Source organism: Carya illinoinensis, chromosome 5 (assembly GCF_018687715.1).
Source record: "Carya illinoinensis cultivar Pawnee chromosome 5, C.illinoinensisPawnee_v1, whole genome shotgun sequence".
Lineage (NCBI taxonomy): Eukaryota > Viridiplantae > Streptophyta > Magnoliopsida > Fagales > Juglandaceae > Carya > Carya illinoinensis.
In genome coordinates, this window is record NC_056756.1 from 17,635,619 (window position 1) to 17,647,732 (window position 12,114).

Below are 12,114 nucleotides of genomic sequence, written 5' to 3' on the forward strand. Positions count from 1 at the left end.
AAAAGATTAAAACCACAAAAACAACTAAAAGAAATAAAACACAACCTCAAATAAATTAAAATAAATTAAAAACCGACTTTAAAAATGCAATTAAAATAAAATAAAATATCTGATATATTAATTAAAATAAAAACAATTATTTCAGCGAAAATACACTTAAAAGCGGGTCATCACATTCTGATCCTCTTTCAGGTCCTGTAACAAGATCTACCATTCGGGAGAATGGTAGTTGGGACTACCACAGTAAGATTTGACTACATCGTACTGGAGATGTAGTTGGGATCATACCAAAATAGTTATGATCCAAAAAGTACTGGAAATACAACTCCATCGTACAAGTAGTAATTTAACTACTATATTAACATTAACGACGCACCGTCGTTCAGTCGACTGTGTCTAGTTGGTTAGCTTCTGATTCTCCTTCAGGTCCTGTAACAAGATCTACCATTCGGGAGAATGATAGTTGGGATTACCACAGTGAGATTTGATTATAAATCTCAGTAAGTTAACAAAACAAACTTCCACACATGCTAATGATGCATGGATGACAATAAAAGCATGAATGCATAATCAAATTCATAAGTAATTAAAGTATAATTTAATGTACAATATAGCATAATTGACATAACTTAAATTGAAACGTGAACTGAACTTGATTTGACATGAACTTAATCTGAAACTTGACTTAACATGAAAAATACATACTCCACAGTTGTTGTGGCCCCATGTATTCTACACGTCATAATACAGTTAAATACATACTCCACAGTTGTTGTGGCCTCATGTATTCTACGTGTCACAATACAGTTAAATACATACTTCACAGTTGTTATGGCCCCATGTATTCTACGTGTCACAATTGCTGTGATCTCATACTTCGTGTGCTACAGTTGTTGTGGACTCCACGAAACTGAATGTAACTCAAGATGAAACATGACTGGAATACGAAATGATTGAAACCCTGACGTAACATAACGTGAGTTGAATATAACTTGAAAGATATGACCAACTTGAGATAGAAACATTTCATAACATGACATATAATAGACAACATATTTAATATGACATACTTGCAACAGTGAATATTACATGACTTGACATACATGTAATAGATGGCATACTTAACATGGCGTACTTGTAATGTATATCAATACATGATAGAATATATTACGTAACAGTTTTCATATATATGACAGAATATATTATGTAACAAATAAAAACTGATGATAGAATAAATTCTATCTAACAGACAATTATGTGATAACTTGACATGGCATGACATATATGATAACACATATATATACACTGTAGTTCCTTTACTTAGCACACATACATAGTAGACTGTTAGTAAGTTAAAAGCTAACTTACCTCGATCTCCGTGTTTCTTATAAAACCTTAAGCGCGATCACGAGGAACTGTAATTAGTGATTCTAAAAGTTAGTATTAAATCACCAATAAATTGAAATATGAAAAATACTAACTTAAAGAGTAAAATTTCTATTTTACTCTCTGCATATAGGAAAATGACTGTTTTACTCATAACTTAAAGATTTTGCATACTAATTCCAAAAGTCACCAAAATTTACATGCCTCATGTAAATTTTATCCTCAATTCAAATATCAATTTAGAAAAATTTAAAACTAATCACAACTATTAAAACTCCATAGGGCCGAAACTCCCATATGCTATTTCTATTGATTTTTGTTTCCAACTTGTTTTGATCAACCTTTTGATCTATGACTTATAAATATGTGATTTTCAAACCAAACCATCACATGGTTTAAAAATATGTCCTAAAACATATATAAGCTTCTAATTCAAGATCACATGGTTAGAAATTAACCAAAACATAAATTTAGCCAAGAACATCCACACTTTGGCTTATCTGAATATCTCTTTGCATAAAATTTTATATCTTTGAAACTAACATCAAATATCTTCAAAATAATAATATAACATGTATATAAGATGTTTAGGATCTTCCAATGAAATTATCAAAGTCATTGGAATAGGTTTAGACCACCAAAGAATTAAACTTTCTCAAAACAGAAACTGTTTTTCCTCTTCCAGTTTCTAAGTTTCTAAATTTAAGAAAATATTTCATCAAAACCTTTAATCATGTAAAAATCCTCAACCAATAGTCATATATACATGTTAACAATGCTCCATAAAAATTTCGGACCAATATCTATCCATTAGCTTGGTCAAAAACTCCAAACTATAACATATTCTCCAGTTTATCTTCCAGAATGATCTTTCTATAGTTTACATAATATTTTACTGACCAAATGATTTTCAAATTGGACAAATAAGATATCCACATAAACTAGACTAAAAAAGGAACAACTTATATGAGGAGACTTTATGATAAAACACTTACAAAAGCTTCAAAATAGGCGTGCAAAAGAACTCCTAAAAGCTGTCCGAGAGAAAGTGTTTGATATTCTTTTAAAGGAACGTGTAAATGAAGATAAGTTCATAGGTGGTGGCTGGAGATACTTATGGACGAGATAAGGAAGATGATAAGACTGGAGTTGAGAGTTGAGTGTAGATTTTTCCTACCCAAAATATCTATAAAAGATCATCTCAAGATATTTCTATCCAATAATATCTACAAAAATCAACTTAAGATATTTTTATCTAATAATATCTATGAAAATCAATTCAAGATATTTTTACCCAATAATATTCACCAAAATTAGCTCAAGATATATATATATTTTTTATCCAATAATATCCACAAAATCAGCTTAGGTTACTTTTCAAAAGTAGAAAGTATACTTAGAAGAGTAAGGTGGCTAAAATATTTCCATGTGTCCTATTAAAACTTTCTAACTATCTCCAATAATCAAAAACATACTTCTGATACCACAATGAGTAATAACATCAACTATACGATTAATAGATTAGTGAAAACTTATCGGGTCTTCACGAGATTCCTAAAATCAATAGAAATTTCACCGTTAAATTTCTAGCAGGTTGTTACATGGTCTAGGCATGAAAGTGAACTGGTGAACAACAAGACTGAGAGGAGAGATCTCAGGCCAAGCTTCGAGTGGTATGAAGGAGGAGGGGAGGGGGTTGCTTCCCTATTGCGTGCATTGTAGTTGCGCCATCCCTTGAGGAGTTTGGAAGGGGAGAGGGAAATGGGTGGTGACGGCACCTAGAGAGAGAGAGAGAAAGAGAGAGAGAGGAAGTGAATATGAAGACTGAATTGAATGAAATGGAGGAAGAGGGACAGGAGGCGTGTGATGACCCGCTTTTGAGTGTATTTTCGCTGAAATAATTGTTTTTATTTTAATTAATATATTAGTTATTTATTTTAATTTATTTGCGTTTTAAAATTGGTTTTTAATTTAATTTAATTTATTTGATGTTGTGTTTTATTTCTTTTAGTTGTTTTGTGGTTTTTAATCTTTTTCGGCGGTTTGTTTCGTTTTCCCGGAGTGAGGATTGGACCTCATTTCTTTTCACATCTTTTTCCTTTTCTCTTTTTCCTTTTTTCTTTTTTTTTTTCCTTCTTTTCTTTTCCTTCCTTTTTCTTTTTTTCTTTCTTTTCTTTTTTCTTCCCTCTTCCCGCTCGAGCCCCCCGGTCTCTCTCTTCTCTCTCCTCACCCACAGCCGGAGCTGTTTTCAGCCCAGACCGCCGCCGCCGACCGGCGTGGCCGACACAGCCACCGGCGTTCGGTTCGTCCACCTCCGGCGCACCTCCCCACCGAAAACCACCCTCATCCGGCCGGCCGTTTGGCCGGAAAAGCCCTCCAAAGCCTCCACGGTTTTTCCTCCGATCCGCCGCCGTCGCTCCACCTCCGGCCACCATTTCTTCACCACTTCATCACCGGTCCCTTGCCGTCCTAACCCACCCATTTCCGGCCTCCAACGACCACCGGAACAGCTCCTACGAGCTTAGTTTCCGATTTGCATTTTCCGGCCATTTCCAGCGATTCCGCCGCCACCCACGGCCGTTCATCACTTCCAATAGCTTCACAACCATCCCTAGACCATTCCCTATCAATTTCGTGTCCTAGTTTGTCCCCGTTCAAAAGTGGGTTTTTCAAACCCACGGCCGCAGTGAATTTTCACTGTGACGTTGCTTTTCCGCCGCCGTTTGCAACGCCGCGTGTTTTCTAAAATTGCCATATAGCGCTGTAAGTATTTTCCAAACCCTATTTTCAGATTTAAATATATATTGCTCTTTCAATTAATTAATCTGCTGGTTGGTTGATTCCGGACTGAGTCCGAGGAGTTCGGGGGTCGGATGGATGGAGGACGGAGATACTTGTTTTATTGATTTATGTTGGTTGGTTATCTTATTATGCATTGATATGACATTACATGGTGCATGCACGTGTGTTTTTGTTTATGTGTGAAAAGCCTGTGTATTGGCGTAAGTGGTCTTACGGGTGCGTGTGTATCACGACCCCAAGCCGGGATGGGGTATTATCCCGGTGGAGTTCCTCTGGTCACTCGGGAGTGAAATAAACTGAGTGATGTCCCCTGAGTTGTCGCTAGAAGACGGGAGCGGGGGCTAGGGGTTGCTTGGCTACGAACGCGCCGGGCGCGGAACCGAGCATCGCTCTACGCACCGACTCCGTGGCCCTTCGCTGGTGAGGGCTAGAGGATGCTTGGCTACGAACGTGCGGGGCACGGAACTGGGCATCGCTCGTTAGGTGTCACGTGCGTGGTGGTACTCTGCGGTGTGGCACTGGAGCCAGGGTGTGCGGATGACCCCTAGGGGAGGTCATGGTGCATACGGATAAAAAATGTGATTTTGGCGTGTGTGGAAAACTGTGTCTTTGGGTTTTGTGCATTGGGCATGGTTCATGCATATTGTTTGAGTTCTATATGTGTTATTATCTGGTAGTGTTTGGGTTTTACTTACCTGCGGTACCATTTTTGGTTCCGTAGCTTTTGGTGCAGAGTTCGAGGAGGAGGAGGAGGAGGCTGAGCCCGAGGATGCGGCTCCGCCGGGTTGCTGATGTCATGCTTTGTATTTGATATTTTATTATATGCGTGTTTTGTAATATTTTATTTTATGTATGTTTTAAACAGCTTGTATTACGTTAAGAAAATTCTGGTACTTAGTAATGATTTTCGTTATCCGCTGCGTGTTCTTCCGTGCACATTTGTTGCTTTTGCACACACTCGGCACCCGTCGATAGGATGGTGACCCGGGTTGTCACCATCCGAACGTCTCGATTTCCCCATGTTCGGGCGTGGGGATTTAGGGGCGTCACAAGGCGCAGGGGTAGTGGTGTTTTTCCAAAGGCCATACCCAAAACAATGTCATTTCACTTATTTAAGTGAAACAACGTCATTTTTGTATAGATATAAAATGAAAAAAAATATGGTAGAATGGGTCGGCCGATTTAGCAGTTTTTCACTAGGTCAAATCAAGACCAAATCGGCTTATGTCAGTTCTACTCATTTTCCACCGCTGGTCGACTGGATCTCTGTAGGTTTCGGCTAGTTTCATGCTCCGGCAGCCAGTCTAATTGATTTTCGGCTAGTTCACTCGGTTCCTATATACCCCTAGTGATAATTCTAGAGAATTTATAAAGGGTAAGGGTTATGTCCTTTAGCCGTTTGGGTAAGATATTTGATTTTTTTCAAATTTAAGTTGATTGATTTGGACATATTTTTATGAGTTTTTGATAGGGACGAAGTTAGGGTGCACACTAAATGTGCATATTAAATATACATCAGTGCAATTTTTTTTATTTTTTTTTAACGTTAAAAAAACACATCCACATACATTCACTAGTAGTAACTTTTTAAATATTTAAAAATAAATAAAATAAATATGCTGGTGTGCATATTTAGGATGCACATTTTATTTGCACCCAAGCATTTTCCTAATTTTAAATATTAACAACATTTAAAAAAAAAATTGAGGATAATGCTAGAGTGACTACCAAATGTGCATACTAGTACAAATAATTTTTTTTTTCTTTAATCATTTTTTAAAAACTCTTCACCATTCAGGAAAAAAATATAAATTCATAGAGAATCATGTCCTTAACTATTAAGAAAAAAAATTAAAAAATATATATATAAGTGGACATATTCAGTAGACATATTTGATAGTCATATTATCATTTTTTAATTGACAAACTATATCATATAATCGTAATTCCTTTTTATCATTATGTTTAATTGGAAAATAAATGAGAATTTAACATATAGTGGGACTCATAGTTGTATTTAGTATTTTATACAATGCATTATTTTTAAAGGAAACTCTCATTTAATGTATGAAAGTCAAATATTCTGAAATAAGACATTATATAGATACAGATTAAATTTTTTGAATTATATTTGTATAAAAAAATTCACAATTTTAGTAGATTTTTTATATAATATTTGTATGATATCGCTTTATTTTATTTTTTTAAAGCGCTTTATTTGATTTATTAAACTTATATTTTACATGGATTCTTCTACTGTGTCGCTTAGCTCTTATAATTGGGCGTGTCCCTAGTGTAATATTATTTTTTTAAACATTTTTTAAAAAATATACAAATTTATTATTAATCACTTTCTTAAATATTAAAATAAATTAAAATGCATGAGCAGTCAAACACAGGGGACAAACTAACATTTTCCATATTACATATAAAAAATAGCACTAATTATTTATGACTAATTTACTCGAAGCCAATATAGAACTGAAGGTACATAGTCAATAAATTTAATTACATAATTAATTGGTATGCAAAATAGTAATAATTAATTGGTTTATATATAATTAATACCAAAGAGTTTCGGATACTGTAAACTTCATATTGATATTTATTTTTTTTATAACAACATATTACTTGATACCAAAGAGTTTCGGATACTGTAAACTTCAAAGATTCTGACCAAACAATATGTGAGATACATTGATACATTCACGGAAAGAGTCCCACCAAATATGAGGTTCCCAAGATGTTCGATATAACATAAGGGGCACATTTCAAACGTTGCAGCACATACTAAGATATGCTAAGGATTTGATATTTATTATTTTATCTTTCTCTCATTGAATTAGGTCATCAAATTAATGAGTCTTTAGATATCAAAAAGTAGTGAGATTTAAAAAAAAAAAAAAAAAAAAAAAACAACAACAACAACAACAAAACAGAACATCCTTGTTCATCAAAATAAAATCATCCATCGCATTGTTTCTCTAAATGAATACAATTCTTAGTGAGAGCTGGACCCTCTTCTAACCTAACTAACTGCTCTTCACAAGATAGAGCTCTGCCATTTGATGTGGAGCATGATTGCCTTCTCTAGGTGCATACAGGATACTCCACATATTTCTACTTTGGAATGAAGCCTTAATATATCATTTGGCCATACCAAGAGCAGCTCTTCCTCATATTTTTGTACATCTTTGATTACTGCAAGAGCATCTCCTTAAAAAATGACATGTTTTAACTCAATTTCTAGACATAACTCCATAATTAGGGGTGTAACGATCCCGTTTTGGACAAAATCTAAGACTGAGCCGGTAATATTAGTTTTACATTTTTTAAAACCAATTACGCACCGATAAATTAATACTTCTAGTTTTATCGGTTCCGGTTTGGTTCGGTCTGATTTTAATATATTAAGTATATTAGTATTATTAATTTATTTATCAAAAGAAATATGTTGAGAATTTGTTAGGCAATAAAATGTATTTAATATATATATATATTTTATATTTAAAACATATGATTAAATAAATATTTATGTTTAAGATTAAAATATTATGTTAGAAATTATAATATAGTATTTCATGCATAATTATATATATTATATATAATATTAAAAATTAATAATATATATATAATATGTGAACCAGTCCGGTGTTGGAAAACGTAAAATCGATTCTAGACCAGATTTGACCGATATTTAAAATTAAATACCGATTTAGGACCGAATCGGTTGAAAGCCGGACCGAACCATCTAGGTTAGATCCCGGCCAGTTTTCTAGTTTTTCGGTTTATTTTTACACCACTATCCATAACCCTCTCTAAAGCAAAAATTTCAACCGCATCATGATTAACAAATATTTTTGGCATCCACAAAGAAGCAATTAATTCACCCTCCTAGTTCCTAATCACAACTCCAACTCCCATTTTTGAAACATTCACATCTAGTACTGCATCCCAATTTACTTTATGGAAGTTTATACTTGGCATTTTCCACCAGATAGCCCTATTTATTGGAAGCTTTGTTGATATTGAATCTCTTAGCATCGCTTGTGCCTGCTAAAAGCTCTCCACCTCTTATTTTGCTACTAGTAAAATTGAATTGGGACTTTCAAACTTTCTTTTAAAAACATATCTATTTCTCCTTAACCAAATCCTTATAAGAACACATGTAGCTTCCTCCAATTCATTCCTATGTAATTTTGTTATCACCTCGACTCATATATTACAAAAATCAACCTTTGCACATTTCTATTTTTGCAAATTGTTCAAAGCATCTGTCAAGACATCTGAAGTAGTAGCACAACTCCACAGAGAGATAGCTTGTCTCCTCACATAATTCACATATAGGACAAATATCATTATCATAAATTTTTCTTCTAAAAATGTTCCAGTACTTCCCTAAGAGCTTTCCAGAGAAAAACACCAATTGGGTTTGGTAATTTCAACTACCAAGTTTTCTTCCACCCAATTGAACCATTATTGCTAATTTATTGTTCACCTGCCATCACTCTCTCCATATGAATTGCCAAATAATCTGCAGTCTTTAGAGAGAACACACCAAATTTGTTAAGATCCCATATGATTTTATCTTCTGAATCTCTCTTGCTTACATGTAACCAACTGATTACTACTGCCTCTTCTTCATTCATCACTTCATGAATCATGTGTGTATTCCAACAACCCTTATTATCAATCAACTCCTTAACATTAGCTTCTAGACCTATGCAAGAAGCTCGATGGGCCGATCAACCCATGCAACTCGATTGGACCCAACCTGATAAATTTGGGTTGACATAAAAAGTCGGTTTCAACACATTGGAACCGATGAATGTCGAGCCATCATTTTGAACTCAGCTATTAAAACATTTTTTAAAGTTTCTCTCACTTCAACATCAAACCCTAGCCCCTGCCTCGTCTTCTCCTTACCGTTCATGCTCTGTTCCCTTTCATATGACTTGGTTTTGGATCTACAGAGCAAGCCAAAGACCAATAGTACTTATGTCTCTTTTTACTCCTTTATTCCATTCTTTCATCTTCTATTTCTTCATTTTGTCCAACCATTGTTTTGAAGTCACCCTTAGGCCTGTTCACCCGTGTTCCAAACCGAGTATACCCGATTCGAAATTCGAGTTTCAAAACCAGGCTGGAACCCAGATGAATCCAATTTTTTGAAACCCAAAAATCTGGATTTTGAGTTGTACCCGATTTTTTAAAATTCAACTTACAAATAAATGAAATAAGAAAAAGAAAAAAAATAGCTTTCTAACTTCATGTGTACCAAAAACAAAAATATTGTAGATATAGAGCCATATAGCTTAGGAAACATAAAAGTATGATAAATGGCTAACATAAAAGTATAATAAAAGGCTAAAATCTACACTTGCACTTATCCTAGTCATGTCTACCAAAAAGTTGAAAACCCATCAACAATGACAAAAGATAATCTCTTCTTATAGCTGCCTGCCTCAAGGTTGGTTTACCTTGGTATTCACGACCTCGGACTCTGATCCTTGCACCAGAACATGAAATAGACAGTTCAACAACTTTTCATGATCAAGATCAAAGATCAAATAGTGAAAGAAGACCAATGATCACTTTATTGCTCAAGTCTTCCATCTTTTAGCAATATATTAGAAAGAGCCGAATTAAACCCAGATATAAGAGATCAAAGACTCGGGTTTTGTTTTTTAAAAAAAAAATCTAGGTACTAGGTTCAATATTTGGTATTCGAACCGGATGTACCCGGAGTTTTTATGTGGTACCGGCCTAGACGAGCAAGCCTAGTTACCCTAAAGTTTTGCCTAGAGAAACAGCGTCTGTTTGATAATGGGGTCTTTAGGAGGTGAAACTACTAAGGAGAAGGCAATCCTTCCAAGAGATGGGGGCACTCGGCTTGATGTTCTCAAAGGGTTGTTGGAAGTGCTGCTCTTATGTTGGAAAGAAGTATGAGAGACAATTAACAGCTGATGCAAGTTTTTGTATGTTTTATAATTCAGAAGTGGAAGTAATAGATAGTTTTATACCTATTTAACCTATATTATGTTCAAAAGATCAAAGTAATAGATGTTCAGTTAGTAGTCATATTCAATTATCTGAATGCAGAATTGTGAAATGTAGTAGCAGGTGGAGGTTATTGTGCGTGATTAAATTTTGTTTCCTTAGAAATATTTTCATTTTCAAGCAAAAGAAAGAAAAAGAACTGGGTCACACAATTCTTGTTATAAAAAAAGGGGGGGTTTGACCCGATCCGAATGGGACAGGTTGGTTTGGCGCGCTTCAGACATATGGGTTAGGTTTGATTGGATCCAAACCCGACTAGGCTGGTTGGGTTGCTAGCCTAGTAGCTTCACTTGTGATTGAACCATATGAGTGGTAGGAGTTGGTAATCACTTGTCACCCCCTATTTTAATCTTTTGACCATTCCCCACCCTTCATCTCATAGCCTCTTAATCAGATTTTCAGACCCCATATACTCTTCCAAATTTGTGAAGGGCCATAACCAAGCTTAGCATCCAAAATGCTATATTTTTTCAAATATTTCTCTTTCATAATCTTGGCAGCTAATGACTTCAGATTTGTTAGCAATCTCTAGAACTGTTTTGCCAATATAACCTGATTGAAGCTCTCAATAGCTCTTAAACCCAACCCTCTTTCACTCTTAGAAACTCCCACTTTACTCCATTTTTTTCACTGAATTTTACTGTCTTGATTCATGTGACCCACCAAAACCAAGTCATCATAGTTGAGATTTCCTTATACAATTGATTAGGAAGTTTGAAAACAATCATTGCATAAGTAGGGATTGCTTGTATTAGTGTTTTTATAAGAATTTCTTTACCAGCCTAAGATAAAAAATGATTCTTCCACATAATGAATGACCTGGCCTAATATTTCTAAAGTCGGAATATACATAATCTTAGTGGGTCAATTTTGTCTACTTTGATGGGATATTATTTATTTAGGTTTGTGTCATGTTGAGCCTAAAGTAGACCATATATTCTTTATTTATTTAAATTTTAAAATATTATAAAAAATATTTTATTTTAACATATATTATTGCGACAAATTTTATCAAATTCTATTAGTAATATGTGTAATTTTAATTAAGGTTATTATTATTATTATTTTACCTATTATCCATTAATAGAATAAACGTCGTGGAATAAACCGCGTCACGTTCTTCATCTTCATGGATATGCACGTTATGAGTTGATATGCACGTTATCAGTTTGTAACCAACGGCATCTAACGCGTTGAAGCCCTCTATATATTTCTTCGCAACAAACCACCTCCTTTGGAAGCAAAGCAAGCCCTGACGTTGAAGTCGATATGCATCACACCCACCAATAGTGCCGTCGACCTCGTTAGGCCAAGATGAAAATGACCGTCGCATGGAACAAGCAAAAGAACATTCTCTGTTTTACACTCACGGAACAGAGCATGCCAATGCCATGGAAAACGCTGACCACCACCACAGTGAGCCACCTGCGATCAAACCACTGTACCACGAACAAGTTGTAGCCAACGAACTCAGCCACCGCCACTGCACTTCATTTCTCATTGGGTATGCCCACACTAAGACCCCTCTCTTTTGGTAGCGCACTTTCCTCAGAGCTAACGGCACCATCTTTATATCTTAAAATGCTAGCCACTGTCAGTTAATCATGAGTAATTATTACATTATAAATTTGTATTTTTATATTGTATAGTTTATATTTAGGTTGTATAGTACTTATTTAGGTTGTATAGTTTTACTTAGGGCATTTTAGTCTTTATATCTGCTCAAGGGCAGTTTAGTCTTTTTTTATCTTTGTATAAAAGCCTAGACTTTAGTCATTCAAATTAATCGAGATCCGTTGGATACTTTCATTCTTGTTATGGTATCAGAAGTTTTTTTGACCTAATTCCTTTCTCATGGCGGCGGAT